This window comes from Salvelinus sp. IW2-2015, linkage group LG28 (genome assembly GCF_002910315.2).
Source record: "Salvelinus sp. IW2-2015 linkage group LG28, ASM291031v2, whole genome shotgun sequence".
In the NCBI taxonomy this organism is placed as follows: Eukaryota; Metazoa; Chordata; class Actinopteri; order Salmoniformes; family Salmonidae; genus Salvelinus; species Salvelinus sp. IW2-2015.
Window position 1 is genome coordinate 29467124 of NC_036868.1, and position 15554 is coordinate 29482677.

The window sequence follows — 15554 nt, forward strand, 5'->3', positions numbered from 1 at the left end:
AGACCTGATGGTACCAGTGAATGCAGTTTTTGTGAACTCGAAGCTGAATCTATTGGGGTGGCAGATAGCCTGGTGGTTAGAGCAATGGGCCATTAACTGAACGTTTGCTGGAAACCCTGAGCTGACAATGTCAAAATCTGTTGTCTTGCCCCTGAACCCTGTCATTGTAAAATAAGAATTTGTTCTTAACTGACTTGTCTAGTTAAATAAAAGTTAAATAAGTAAAAAATAAAAACACTTCTTCTGTCATTGTTTACATAGTGTTCTGGACTGATGTAATACTATATATTTGCAACAAAATGCATACAACCATTGAAATATCAAAGTTAAACATATTATTTTACTACACTGATTCCACAATTGAACGTATGTCATACATCTCTTTATTTTATTAGGAAAATGTTTCATACACAAATGAACATTTATGAAGAAAAAGCCCCTTTTCTTAATTTTTTATCTGATTTTGAAAACTATTTGAATCATTAAAACGTATACAAAACAAAATGTCAAACAAATGTATTCACTACATGTCTGTATTTGAATTGATATGTGGATTTGTATTATTATAATATTCTTTCTCTTGCATGTTACTGTTTAATATCTACTTTTTTTTAAATAAAAAAACAAGTAACTTGTTAAGCTGACAAGAGATTGCATAGCAACAGCATCAATTTCCGATAAACAGGCGAAGAGCGTAGTACTCTCAATTGAAAGATTACCGTTCATTTACGGTATACTAAAATGAAGTATTTGTATATAGTAGGTAGTATATAACGTTACTTATTAAGAATGTATTATACAGTATGTTAGTGTGGGTATTCTAACACAACTAGGGAATTTTAATAGGCGTATGGTTACTTTGTTTTTGACCATTGTTTACATTTAATATGGAATTATTACTGTGCATGTTAGCGTACATACAGCAATCGTCATAGTACAAATGGTTCACTCTCAGGTTTATAAACCAAAATGTCATAAAAAGTAGTTGTATATACCAGGATGGCCGAGTGGTTAAGGCGTTGGACTTAAGATCCAATGGACATTGTCCGCGTGGGTTCGAACCCCACTCCTGGTAGAATATTTTTCTCAAGCAGTTCCGTGAAATTAGAAGCACCTCCATCTTTCATGAACACAAACATATACGGCATTGTTATTCATTTGAAGGGTTTGTATTGTAGGCAGATGCACTACACAACCGTAGTGTATTCCTTGTAACATGCTGCAGTCAGTTTGTAGCAATAGACGAATCTAGAACTGTACAACGTAATCCGGCACCATTTTCAGTGTGTTAGATCGCAAAATCATGTCTGATATTTGAGCTACTATTATTGTAACACCTTTATGTCATATAAGAAGCAGTTTAAAATATTATATTACTGTTTATTTCTCGTTTTTGTCAAATGATAAAGCGTATATGGTTACCTCCTACTGGTCAATGTAAAGTATTGTCTGGATTAACTACGATGTAATGTTGTAATAACAGTGGGTTGTTTACAAAAAATATGAAGTGTGATTATTGTTGAAATACGCAACGTGCACTTGACTATCACTATATTACTCCTGAGCTTCATTCATTCCACATCTGTGTTTAGAATAACGTTCTTTTATTATTTCGTCAGTGATTAAATGACAGGACAATGTCCTCTTTTGGACACAAGGGGTCATGAGAACTCCTTTATGTGTAGGCCTGCAATACATGCCCATTCAATTCCATAATTTTCAGTCCAAGGGCACCACATCATTTACATTGCAAGAATTAGAGCAGTATTATATATCTCAGACAGTAACACTTTATCATAGGTTTCCATATATCTATGTAATTACACAGTAATAAAATAACTAAACATTGTATTAACTAGTAGCTTTGTAAATACATGGCCATGTGTAATACATATTGCAAGATCTGGTACAGATACTGCTGCCAGTGTATTCAACATTTAATATCAAATGTTAAATCATTTCATGCATGTTTTAGCATGTAGCCTAATGGTGACATGTCAGCTGCCTATAGCCTATGTGGCCCATCATGGCATTTGGCTTATGGTTCTTTTCCCTACAAATAAACTCTCTCCCAACCTGACCGATAAACCAGTTGGTCTTACATTCAATCTTCTTTTTGGAGTCCTGCTCTCTGACTGTGCTGTTCCCTGAAAACAGAACGGGGCCCAGTGGAGCACTAATTTGTATAATCGATCCGGACAACAGCCTACAATGGAAGATCAACATCTCTGCGTCACTAAAGCCACTGGGGTCCAGGCAGAGACTGTTTTTTAGATTTCCATTTTAGATTTCCACGTGTTGCCTTGTGCCCTTTAATTTTAATTAGATACAGTTGAAGTCGGAAGTTTACATACACTTGGAATCATTAAAAATCGTTTTTCAACCACCACAAATTTCTTGTAAAGAAACTATAGTTTTGGCAAGTCGGTTAGGACATCTACTTTGTGCATGACAAGTAATTTTTGTAAACAATTGTTTACAGACACATTATTTCCATTAGAGTGATTTATATCACAATTCCAGTGGGTCAGAAGTTTACATACACTAAGTTGACTGTGCCTTTAAACAACTTGGAAAAGGCCCGTAAATTATGTCATGGCTTTAGAAGCTTCTGATAGGCTAATTGACATCATTTGAGTCAATTGGAGGTGTGCCTGTGGATGTATTTCAAGGCCTACCTTCAAACTCAGTGCCTCTTTGCTTGACATCATGGGAAAATCTAAAGAAATCAACCAAGACCTCAGAAAATTGTAGACCTCCACAAGTCTGGTTCATCCTTGGGAGCAATTTCCAAACGCCTGAAGGTACCACGTTCATCTGTACAAACAATAGCACGCAAGTATAAACACCATGGGACCACACAGCCGTCATACCGCTCAGGAAGGAGTTGCGCTCTGTCCCCAGGAGATGAACGTACTTGTGCGAAAAGTGCAAATCAATCTCAGAACAACAGCTAAGGACCCTGTGGACCCTGCTGGAGGAAATAGGTACAAAAATATCTATATCCACTTTTAAAACGAGTCCTATATCGACAAACTGAAAGGCCTGAAAAATCATTCTCTATCATTCTGACATTTCACATTCTTAAAATAAAGTGGTAATCCTAACTGAGCTAAAACAGGGAATTTTTACGAGGATTAAATGTCAGGAATTGTGAAAAACTGTGTTTAAATGTATTTGGCTAAGGTGTATGTAAACTTCTGACTTCCACTGTACAAGTATCGCGCCCTTCCTAAGAACAATGTCCAATTGTTGACAAAAAAATGTTTGGTAAAAATTAGGTATGTGTTTGATGGTTATGCTTAGGCAAAAAAACTATGAAGGGAAATAAGTTGATACAGTTTACACTTTTTTTGTTATTTAATGAAATATTGTTTTAAGAAAAGGGGCATTTTCCCCCAATTATGGAGTAACTGTGTGTTAATCTATTTGATCCATTTTCTTTCGATTTTTTTGTTGTAACGAACTCTTAAAAGTCTAGGTGTCTTATTTTACTTAAATAAATCAAATATTGAAACAAAATGGTATTGCACATGTTGCTATTAATAATCTCACTATGATGAGGTTTTGATGCCAAATCATGTCCAAATCATCATATATAAAATGTATGCGTAACTCAATGACGTTGGACATGATTTGGAAGATGCTACTTTTGTTACCATTGCTTGCATTGGTTTGCTGGGGGGCCCAGTTGCTCCGTTGGAGGAGGGGCCAGTTGCCCCCAACACACTCACATTTGAATTCTTTATTAAAAACTGAAGATGGTTTATCTTTAGGTTCCCTTAATGAGAAATACATATATACAGTGGCTTGCAAAAGTATTCACCCCCTGTCACGCCCTGACCGTAGAGAGCTTTTTATGTCTCTATTTTGGTTTGGTCAGGGTGTGATTTGGGTGGGCATTCTATGTTCTGTATTTCCAGGTTTTGTATTTCTTTGTTTCTGGCCGAGTGTGGTTCCCAATCAGAGGCAGCTGTCTATCGTTGTCTCTGGTTGGGGATCATACTTAGGCTGCCCTTTTCCCTCTTTCTGTGTGGGATCTTGTTCTTTGTTTGTGTGCAGGTAGTTTGCACAACGAAGCTGTTCGGTGGTTGTATTCCATATTGTTTTTTATTTTCTAAAGTTTCACTTCGTCAATAAATTATGTGGAACTCAAAGAACGCTGCACCTTGGTCTCATCCTTCCGACGACACCCGTTACACCCCCTTGGCATTTTAAAATTTTTGTTGCCTTACAACCTGGAATTAAAATTGATTTTTGGGGGGTTTGTATCATTTGAGTAACACAACATGCCTACCACTTTGAAGATGCAAAATATTTTTTTACTGTGAAACAAACAAGAAATAGGACAAAAAAACTGAACTTGAGCGTGCATAACTATTCACCCCCCAAAGGCAATACTTTGTAGAGCCACCTTTTTTGCAGCAATTACAGCTGCAAGTCTCTTGGGGTATGTCTCTATAAGCTTGGCACATCTAGCAACTGGGATTTATGCCCATTCTTCAAGGCAAATCTGCTCCTTCAAGTTGGATGGGTTCCGCTAGTGTATAGCAATCTTTAAGTCATATCAAAGCTCCTCAATTGGATTTGACTAGGCCATTCAAAGACATTTAAACATTTCCCCTTATACCACTCGAGTGTTGCTTCAGCAGTATGCTTAGGGTCATTGTCCTGCTGGAAGGTGAACCTCCATCCCAGTCTCAAATCTATGGAAGACTGAAATGGGTATCCCTCAAGAATTTCCCTGTATTTAGCACCATCCATCATTCCTTCAATTCTAACCAGTTTCCCAGTCCCTGCCGATGGAAAAACATCCCCACAGCATGATGTTGCCACCACCATGCTTCACTGTGGGGATAGGGTTCTCGGGGTGATGTTGGGTTTGCGCCAAACATAGCGTTTTCCTTGATGGACAAAAAGCTCAATTTTAGTCTCATCTGACCAGAGTACCTTCTTCCATATGTTTGGGGAGTCTCCCACATGCCTTTTGGCGAACAACAAACATATTTGCTTATTTCTTTCTTTAAGCAATGGCTTTTTTCTGGTCACTCTTCTGTAAAGACCAGCTCTGGAGTGTACGGCTTAAAGTGGTCCTGTGGACAGATACTCCAATCTCCGCTGTGGAGCTTTGCAGCCCCTTCAGGCTTATCTTTGGTCTCTTTGTTGCTTCTCTAGTTAACGCCCTCCTTGCCTGGTCCGTGAGCTTTGGTGGGCGGCCCTCTCTGAGCAGGTTTGTCGTTGTGCCATATTCTTTCCATTTTTTAATAATGGATTTAAATGGTGCTCCCTGGGGATGTTCAAAGTTTGATATTTTTTATAACCCAAACCTGAGCTGTACTTCTCCACAACTTTGTCCCTGACCTGTTTGGAGAGCTCTTTGGTCTTCATAGTGCAACTTGCTTGGTGGTGCCCCTTGCTTAGTGGTTTTGCTGACTCTGGGGCCTTTCAGAACAAGTGTATATACAGTATATTGAGATCATGTGACACTTATATAAAGTCCACCTGTGTGCAATCTAACACATTTTGTGACTTGTGAAGGTAATTGGTGGCACCAGATCTTATTTAGGGATTCATAGAAAAGGGGGTGCATACATATGCACGCACCACTTTTCCATTTTTTGTTATTTTTTATATATTTTTTTAAACAAGTTATTTTTTCACTTCACCAATTTGGACTATTTTGTGTATGTCCATTACATGAAATCCAAATAAAAATCCATTTAAATTACAGGTTGTAAAGCAACAAAATAGGAAAAGCGCCAATGGGGATGAATACTTTTGCAAGGCACTGTACGTCCATTTTAGCTCGCTCATTGATGTCTTAATCGAAATTACGGATTGCTGCTCATCTACTCATCGTTCCCTTATGCCATAGCTTGTACATCTCAATTGTCAGTAGAAACCACATTTGTATAAGCAAGTCAGCCATATCAGCTATGGCTTTTTAAAGGCAGTAAATGAGGCTGAATTAACTGTTTTGCTGCCAGACAAGGCTCCGCTGATAACCAGGTGTACAGTAGCCGTGGTAAGGATTCACTCCATGGTGTTGAAAAGAAAGCTCTACTGTTGGGACAGCTTTATGTAGGCCCTAACAGTTTGAGGTCACCGTTATTGTTTAATTAATGTATCGTTTAGTGTTGTGTAGTGGTTTTGCTGACATGCATCAACCCCCAAAAAGTTGAGTTTGCCCCACCAAGATGTACATGCTAAAATCGCCACTGGTAGAATAGCAGTACATTTTATAAAAATAAAAATAAATCAGGGAGAAGGACCCCCGGACCCCTGTCTACTGTTCATCCTTCCCAATATATACACCACAATTTCACCCTTGACTCAAATGTTAAGGGCGAACGATAGTCTCCATTCCTGTCAATGTGTCAATATTAAAACAATAATAATAATTTAGTAACATATCCATATATTTGAGATAATGTTACACAACAGTTAACAGAAAAACAGAAATTGCATTTAGGGAAAATGTTTTTGCTTGTTATACTCAGTTCAAGTTTTCTTTTCCATCCTTGGGGCGTTGGGCGCGTGGTCACGTGACGCCGACCGTGCCATGTTTACGTCCAAGCGTCAGAAGTTTGCGGGTAGACAGGTAAAGGTAGCAGCAACAGTAACAATGTTTGGGACGGAGACTCACTCCTTAGCTGAACCGGTTCTCCAGTGAAATAGACGGGGGAAAAAAACGAAACTCACTGGATAACCATCAGGAAGTCAACAGCCTCTACCGCAGACCACAGAAAGCAGTTTGTTCCACAAATAAGTTTTGCAAACGTGTTATTATGAAGTGTGTTTATGCACTGGATGACTGCTTTTTTGGCATAGGCTGGAGTGCTTCTGCCTTTTAGAATGGCATAAGGTCCTCATGTTAATATATTTGAACATTTAAAATCTAACCACTTTTTTTTTTTCACTAATCAGCGAACTTGTAAAAAAAATTCTGTGCTAAAATTACGCAGATTTTCCATGCTCGCGACCCTGACTGACAGCAGCTACGGTGAGTGTGATCTGTTTTGCGAACACTCAAGATGAACGTGCAAATATTTTTTTACCCCAATACACGGAAGAAAATGCAGTCCACACAATGTAGCCTACTTGCCAAATCAATAAAACATATATTGTCTGTGATTGTGCAAGGATTTTATGACCCAACTAGCAATGCATTGTTTATTTTGTTATTTATTGGCCCCTTGTTGAATCATATGTCTTGTTTGTGAAAATGTTAGGCGCGTAGCCAGTTTGTTTTTTTGTTTTTTTTATCAGACATTGGTGCCATACAAAGCAAACTATTACGTTTTAATAAAGAGATTTATAACTCAGCATACAACTGTATTATTTAGTGCAATCCATTCTAGATATGCTTGCTATTTAATGAAATTTACTGAAGCGTTTAAATGCCCTTTAATTTTGCTGAACTAATCGACTGGGTCCATTGCTGATGTTTTGTTTTCGGGTTGTAGCTGATATTGAGAAGGTAGGGGTCAAGTGGTTTTCCGTTATTCATCTTTACAGATGCAATATTTGGATGTTTACATCACTCCCCAAGTCACTCCCCACTCCATCACTCCGCCCTATTGAGTGTTCATTACTCTCATGGTAGAGCCATATTAAAAAGTTATTCAAATAATGGTCTTATAAAGGGTATATAAACTGAACTACTTCAACTCTTCATAAGGTATACAATGTAAAGTGTTACTGTATGCCTATTCTGGATAAACTGTGGTGACAGATTTGGAAAAATGTGTTAACATTGACCTTACCCTATAGCACCTCCAATTAATACATTGCCAAATGTCATCCTTCTCTGATTAGCTCAGCAAATCGGAGAAGGATGACGTGACAATTCACAGCACAACACATCACATAGAGGTACAATTATTTTAAGTAAATTATTTGTGAAAAGTCAGATGAATCCATTTGAATTCAAACACTTTTTGACAGCATCCCTTTTGATTTAAACAAAACTTTCCATACGTGTTTGCCCATGGAAGAAGTGGTCAGAAAGTGATTTTCTTTCCCACCTGAATACCAAAACATTCAGGAGATAAAGTTGCTTAAAGTTGACCCATTCTTCATTCCCCACCATGAGACATCCATGTCTTCATCACTGGAAAAGATAAACGGTTGAGTGTGATATAATTTAAAACAGGGGTTCTGAAACTTTCAGCCTGTGACCCAAATGAGAAATTCTGGGGCCTAAGCAAGATTTGGTTGCCCCCTCCCACCCTGCATTCAAAATATTTTTGTCCCCCCCCTCTTCACAGTGGAGAGGAATATTTAAGTTGTAAATTACCTGAAATTGTACTTATTTTTGCCATGTGGCAACAAAAAAAAAGAAAGTTTCACAGTTAATTTCTTGCAATTCTACCCGTTTTGTCATGAGGTGGAGAGACATCTTTTCAGTTTTAAAGCTAATTTCCTGCAAGTCAATTATATAAAAAAAACATGTATTTTTTTTCATATGTTGTAACCTATTTCACATCATCTGAGGTTTTTGTGTTGTGCCGCCATCAGTTGAGACCATAGCCACGGGAGTAGACATTCTTGTCCCCCAAAATATGTACATGTGTCACGATCGTCTACAGGAGAGAGAGATGACCAAGGCGCAGCGTGTGCAAAATACATCTTCTTTATTATAAGAAGGAAAACAAAACAACAAACAGACGACCGTGAAGCTAATAACGAACTAGTGCACACATGCAACATAGAACATAGACAATTACCCACAAATACATGATGCCTATGGCCACCTTAAATATGGCTCCCAATCAGAGACAAATGAAAAACATCTGTCTCTGATTGAGAACCACTCAGGCAACCATAGACATAGCTAGACACATTCACTCAACCATAGACTTCCCTAGAAACATTCACTCAACACAAACCCATACACTCTAACAAAATCCCCCTAGACACTACAACCACCCAAGACAAGACAAAAACACAAACATACCCCATGTCACACCCTGACCTAACTAAAATAATAAAGAAAACAAAGAATACTAAGGCCAGGGTGTGACAACATGTAAATTAAATAAATTCTAAACACTACACCAGAGAGCATAATAGCTTCAAAACAATTGCTGTGGATTAAGTTTTATCAGAAGAATTTACAGTCGGAGGCCGTAATTTGGGCAGCACGTGCGCCAAATACAGAACAGCTTGTTGCGTTGTGGCCATAAATATAATCTCTAACTGGAACCTCTAACTAACTCTTGCACTTTGACTGTTAAGCTCATGTCTACACCAGCAATGCCTGTCAGTCCTGACTTGAATGGAAACTGCCTTCTATGGTTGGTTGCGGCTGTCAGTTTGCTTTTCACAAATTTCTAAATATAATAGCAACAAAAGCGTAGGCCTACCACTTAGAAAGCCTAATCTGTCTGTAAAAGCTAACATTTTTCTCCATAATTTATGAGCGATTCTGAGCAAACGGCACTGTTTTTCAAAGTAGTTTATCTTGAGGTATTGGCACGAGCACATCGGCCATCACCTGTGTCCCCAGTCCACCTGGCCGTGCTGCTGCTCCAGTTTCAACTGTTCTGCCTGCGCCTATGGAACCCTGACCCGTTCACCGGACGTGCTACCTGTCCCAGACCTGCTGTTTTCAACTCTCTAGAGACAGCAGGAGCAGTAGAGGTACTCTCAATGATCGGCTATGAAAATCCAACTGACATTTACTCCTGAGCTGACCTGTTGCACCCTCGACAACTACTGTGATTATTATTATTTGACCATGCTGGTCATTTATGAACATTTGAAGATCTTGGCCATGTTCTGTTATAATCTCCACCCGGCACAGCCAGAAGAGGACTGGCCACCCCTCATAGCCTGGTTCTTCTCTAGGTTTCTTCCTAGGTTTTGGCCTTTCTAGGGAGTTTTTCCTAGCCACCGTGCTTCTACACCTGCATTGCTTGCTGTTTGGGGTTTTAGGCTGGGTTTCTGTACTTTGAGCACTTTGAGATATCAGCTGATGTAAGAGGGGCTATATAAATACATTTGATTTGAATAGCCTATGATTCATCTTCATCATTGGGTGAGTCAGTGTCACTGGAAAGCTTATTTTGTAGCCTACTGTAGTCTATACTATACTCTGTATATATAGTATATACCAGGGTTTCAGTTAGGAAAATTTGGCGGCAAACAAGTGACTGGACATTTATTGTATTGGACATTTGAGAAATGTACAGGTAACCCATTAGGGCGTACACGCAAGCAGCCAGCTCCATCAATAAACGAGGGATGTTGACCAAATGAGACACACATTACAAAAACACAATTCCTTGTGTTTCGTTGTGTAGCATATGGAAAACTTTATAGCCAATTGTTTTATTGGTTTTTACTTTCCTAGAACAATAGGTTTCATGCATGTTATCATTAGAAGCCTCCTCCCTAAGTTTGTTTTATTCACTGCTTTAGCGCACTCTGCCAACCCGGATGTCCTAGCCGCGTCTGAACCCTGTCTTAAGAAGGCCAACAAAACCCCTGAAATGTCCATCCCTAACTATAACATTTTCCGACAAGATAGAACTGCCAAAGGGGGCGGAGTTGCAATCTACTGCAGAGATATCCTGCAGAGTTCTGTCTTACTATCCAGGTCTGTGCCCAAACAATTTGAGCTTCTACTTTTAAAAATCCACCTTTCCAGAAGCAAGTCTCTCACCGTTGCCGCTTGCTATAGACCACCTTCTGCCCCCAGCTGTGCCCTGGACACCATATGTGAATTGATTGCCCATATCTATCTTCAGAGCTCGTGCTGTTAGGTGACCTAAACTGGGACTGCTTAACACCCCGGCCATCCTACAATCTAAGCTTGATGCCCTCAATCTCACACAAATTATCAATGAACAGCGCCTTCAGAAAGTATTCACACCCCTAGACTTGTTCCACATTTTGTTGAATTTAAAATTGATTAAATCATAATGTCAAAGTGGAATTATATTTTTAGAAAGTTCAGCAAATTAATTAAAAATCAAAAGCTGAAATGCCTTGAGTCAATAAGTATTCAACACCTTTTTTATGTAAAGACTAAATAAGTGCAGCAGTAAAAATGTAACAAGTCACATAATGAGTTGCATGGATTCACTCTGTGTACAATAATAGTGTTTAACATTATTTCTGAATGACTACCTCATCTCTGTAACCCACACATACAATTATCTGTAAGGTCCATCAGTGGAGCAGTGAATTTCAAATACATATTCAAACACAAAGACCAGGGAGGTTTCCAATTCCTCGCAAAGAACGGAACCTGCAGTACATCTAGGTATCAGAAACAAAAGAGTGACAGAATTACACCTCTGTGTGTGTCGACGGCTTGAATGATAAAGCTCTGAACAGTTGTAATTGTAACACACTGAAACAGTGATGTGAGAGTAGTTGTACCATGGCAGCTTTGATGCACTGGGAGACCATGTGGAAGTTGCGGTTGAGTTTGGCCAGTTTGGGTTCCACTACATCTCTGCAGGCAGGACCTCTACTGGTCATCAGGGTGGCCTGGTCTCTCACACTGTCCACACTCTGATGTCATCCACCTCCTCTAGCAGGGTCTGCACATAACACATCAATCAAACAATTAATACATTAACAGGTTCATCAATAGCTATTACTCAAATTATTATTTTAGCACACAGGCTAATATTCTCAAACTTTGCTAATAGAGTAAAATTAAATTGTAATAAACAAATTTCATACTGACAATTGTGGGCCTTCACTTCCACTCTGGAATTTGTCACTCCCTATTCTTTCTATTTATTTAACCAGGAAAAGCCCATTGAGACCCAGAGCCTGTTTTTCAAGGAAGACCTGGCAAAGAAGGCAGCAACAATCAATACATTACATAATTAAAACATACAACATGATCCAGCCCTAAAAAAAGCATGTTCACTCCTCTGTAACAGTCTCCCATCAATATTTTAAATGAATTCAGTGGCACTAGCATATCTAGAGGAAGCATGGATTGTAGACTATTCCATGCATCTGGTGCACAAGATGAGAAGGCAGTCTTGCATAATAGTGTAAATGTCCTGGGGACTTTAAGTAGCAACCATCTAGCAGACCGGGTATGGTGACTGCTGGTGGTGAAGGAGACCAGACTACATAGGTAAAGAGGGAGTTTACCCAAAAGGGCTTTGTAGATGAACACACAAATGTATCTTTCTGCGCATATAAAGTGAGGTCCAACCTACCATTTGGTACAATGTGCAATGGTGGGTGAGTGACTTGGCATTTGTAATAAAGCGCAAGGATGCATGATAAACAGAGTCCAATCTCTGTAAGACGGATGAGGTTGCATGCATATACAGCAAGTCACCATAACCAATTACAGAGAGAAAAGTGGCCTGAACAAGATTCTTTCTAATCAGAATAGGATTTGGATTGGAGTGTTTTGGAGTCTTTTCTAACATGCTTTAGACACATTTTCATAATGCATTGTAGTCGATGGCAAGTGGTGARTCAGCAAAGATTGTCTACCAATTGTCTCTGTAATGAAACAAAACATTTCAAAAAATGTTTTGAGGTTCAACTATAATCCCAGAAAGAGTGAAAATATGTATACATAGAAATGTGTGAACTTGCTATTTGATATCAAAAAGTTTGACAAGTGATGCTTCCCAGTTCCCACACAGATTGATATGGTTGTGTTACCTATCTTATTTGAATGTACTGGTTGTAAGTCASTCTAAGAGTGTCTGCTAAATGCAACYGTAAAATGTAATAGATTCACACACACCCATACACATGCATTCACTGTTTCTAACATTACACCGTCTCTTGCCAGCAGATAGAGCCAGAGGAGAGGGTGTCCTCTCAGTCCCTCAGACTATCTGCTGGATATAAGGTTCTGAAAGGTTCAGAAAGGTTCTGCTGGCCATGGCCCACAACGAACTGCTGCTCAACTCTATCGAGCTCAGCAGTMGTCTCTATGACGACTTCTCCAGCCAGGGGGTGGAGGGTGAGAAAGAGATGAGGGGAGATATAGGAAGGGGAAGGGAGTAACTGTTGTCCTGTAGGTCTGAATGGAGACCTCTCACTCATTTAATTACTTCCCTCTCTCCACTCCTACCTCTCTCTCCTCCTTCTCTCTCTCCTCTCTCCCTGCCTCCTCTCTCTCTCTCCCAGAGTATAAAGGAGAGTCTGGAGTATGTCGGGGAGCAGGTGACGTTGATCCATGAGCGCCATCCTGGAGGAACCGCAGAGCGAGGGTGCACAGATCAGAGGGACCCTCACCCAGCTCAAAACAGAGTGGGACCGTCTCAACTGCATTTACAACCACCGCAAAGGGTGGGTGACGGACGATCAACATTAAGTTACTTAGTAACTACCAAGATCTTAATACTTAATGACCATGAAAGAGTGTAAGGAAGAAGAAACTGAAAATATACTCATTGTAGCATCACAATAAGGGGGAAATGAGCAGCTCTGTAAAGTCTTTGAATTTCCACTATTGGATGTGAGAGGATCTGTTTGTCTCCTCTAACAGGGCTATGTACTGTAGATGTAGCTTTACTCTCATCACTGATTGGTTAGTGTCARCCACAGAGAGAGTGAGTGTATGATGTCACTTAGTCATGACCTTGTCTCCATCCTGTCTCTGTACTGTCAGGGAGTTCCATCTACAACTGACCTATCCTGGGTACATGAATAAATGTCTTCTATCTGCTATGGATGACAGAGGAGCGAGGATGGAGATATATAACAGTGCACATACTGTATACCAAGACCTCAGCACACACACAGACTGATCAACACAGGCCAAGTTGACTGGGAGCGCACACACACACAGACACGCTCGAGTGGCGCATRGGTCTAAGGCACTGCATCTCAGTGATAGAGGCATCCCTGGTTCGATCCCGGGCTYTATCACAACCAGCTGTGATCGGGAGTCCCATAGGGCGGTGCACAATTGGCCCAGCATCGTCCGGGTTAGGAGAGGGTTTGGCCAGGGTATGCTTTCATTGTAAATAAGAATTTGTTCTTAAATTGACTTGGTTAGTTAAATAATAATAAAAATAATAATAAAAATTAAGAAATCAACACAGGCCAAGTTGACAAGGAGCCCACACACACACAGGCAGACTGATCAACTCTACATATCAGACATTGAGTGATATAGTCCAACTTTATTTTGAATTAAGAATCAACCAATACAACTTTACCATCTATCAATATACAGTCGTATGAAAATGTTTGGGCACCCCTCTGAGGCTGCATAATAACTTACTCTGGTCACAGAAAATGATCACRGTGGCATGCCATTCATTTTCTAATAAAAMRTGAGTACTGGGGTAWTMTCCAGACAAAGWTTTTTAGTGTWGCAATATTAAGTTAAATTAAATCAGATGTGAAAAATAGGCTATGCAAAAATGTGGGCACCCTTGTCATTCTGTTGATTTGAATACCTGTAACTACTTAGCACTGATTAATTGTAACACACAATTGGTTTGGTGAGCTCATTAAGCCTTGAACTTCATAGACAAGTGCATCCAATCATGAGAAAAGGTATTTAAGGTGGCCAATTGCAAGTTGTTGTTCTCTTTGACTCTCCTCTGAAGAGTGGCAACATGGGGGCCTCAAAACAACTCTCAAATGACCTGAAAACAAAGATTGTTCAACATTATGGTTTAGAGGAAGGCTACAAAAAGCTATCGCAGAGATTTAAGCTGTCYGTGTCCACTGTGAGGAACATAGTGAGGAAATGGAAGACCACAGGCACAGTTCTTGTTAAGGCCAGAAGTGGCAGGCCAAGTAAAATATCGGAGAGGCAAAGGATGGTGAGAATGGTCAAAAACAGCCCACAGACCACCTCCAAAGACCTACAACATAATCTTGCTGCAGATGGTGTAACTGTGCATCATTCAACAATTCAGCAAACTTTGCACAAGGAGAAGCTGTATGGGAGAGTGATGCGGAAGAAGCCTTTTCTGCACACACGCCACAAACAGAGTCGCTTGAGGTATGCAAACGCACATTTGGACAAGCCAGCTTCATTTTGGAATAAGGTGCTGTGGACTGATGAAACAAAGATAGTTATTTGGTCATAACAAGGGACGTTATGCATGGTGGCAAAAGAACACAGCGTTCCAAGAAAAACACTTGCTACACACAGTAAAATTTGGTGGGGGTTCCATCATGCTGTGGGGCTGTGTGGCCAGTGCCGGTACTGGGAATCTTGTTAAAGTTGAGGGTCGCATGGATTCCACTCAGTATAAGCAGATTCTTGGGAATAATGTTGAAGAATCAGTCACAACGTTGAAGTTAAGCCGGCGCTGGAAATTTCAACAAGACAACGACCCAAAACACTGCTCAAAATCTACCRGGGCATTTATGCAGAGGAACAAGTACAATGTTCTGGAATGGCCATCCCAGTCCCTAGACCTGAATATCATTGAGAATCTGTGGGATGATTTGAAGCGGGCTGTCCATGCTCAGCAACCATCAAACCTAACTGAACTGGAGATGTTTTGTAAGGAGGAATGGTCCAAAATACCTTCATCCAGACACTCATTAGAGGCTATGGGAAGCGTCTAGAGGCTATTTTAGCAAAA

At 39.8% G+C, this 15554-nt stretch overlaps 1 non-coding gene and 1 pseudogene across 1 annotated transcript; both read left to right on the plus strand.

Annotated features, from left to right (window-relative positions):
• LOC111954591 (utrophin-like) overlaps nt 1–15554 on the plus strand; it is a 241603-nt pseudogene that overhangs the window by 7985 nt on the left and 218064 nt on the right.
• On the plus strand, nt 994–1075 carry trnal-uaa (transfer RNA leucine (anticodon UAA)). Its single transcript has one exon. It is a non-coding gene; the product is annotated as a tRNA-Leu (tRNA).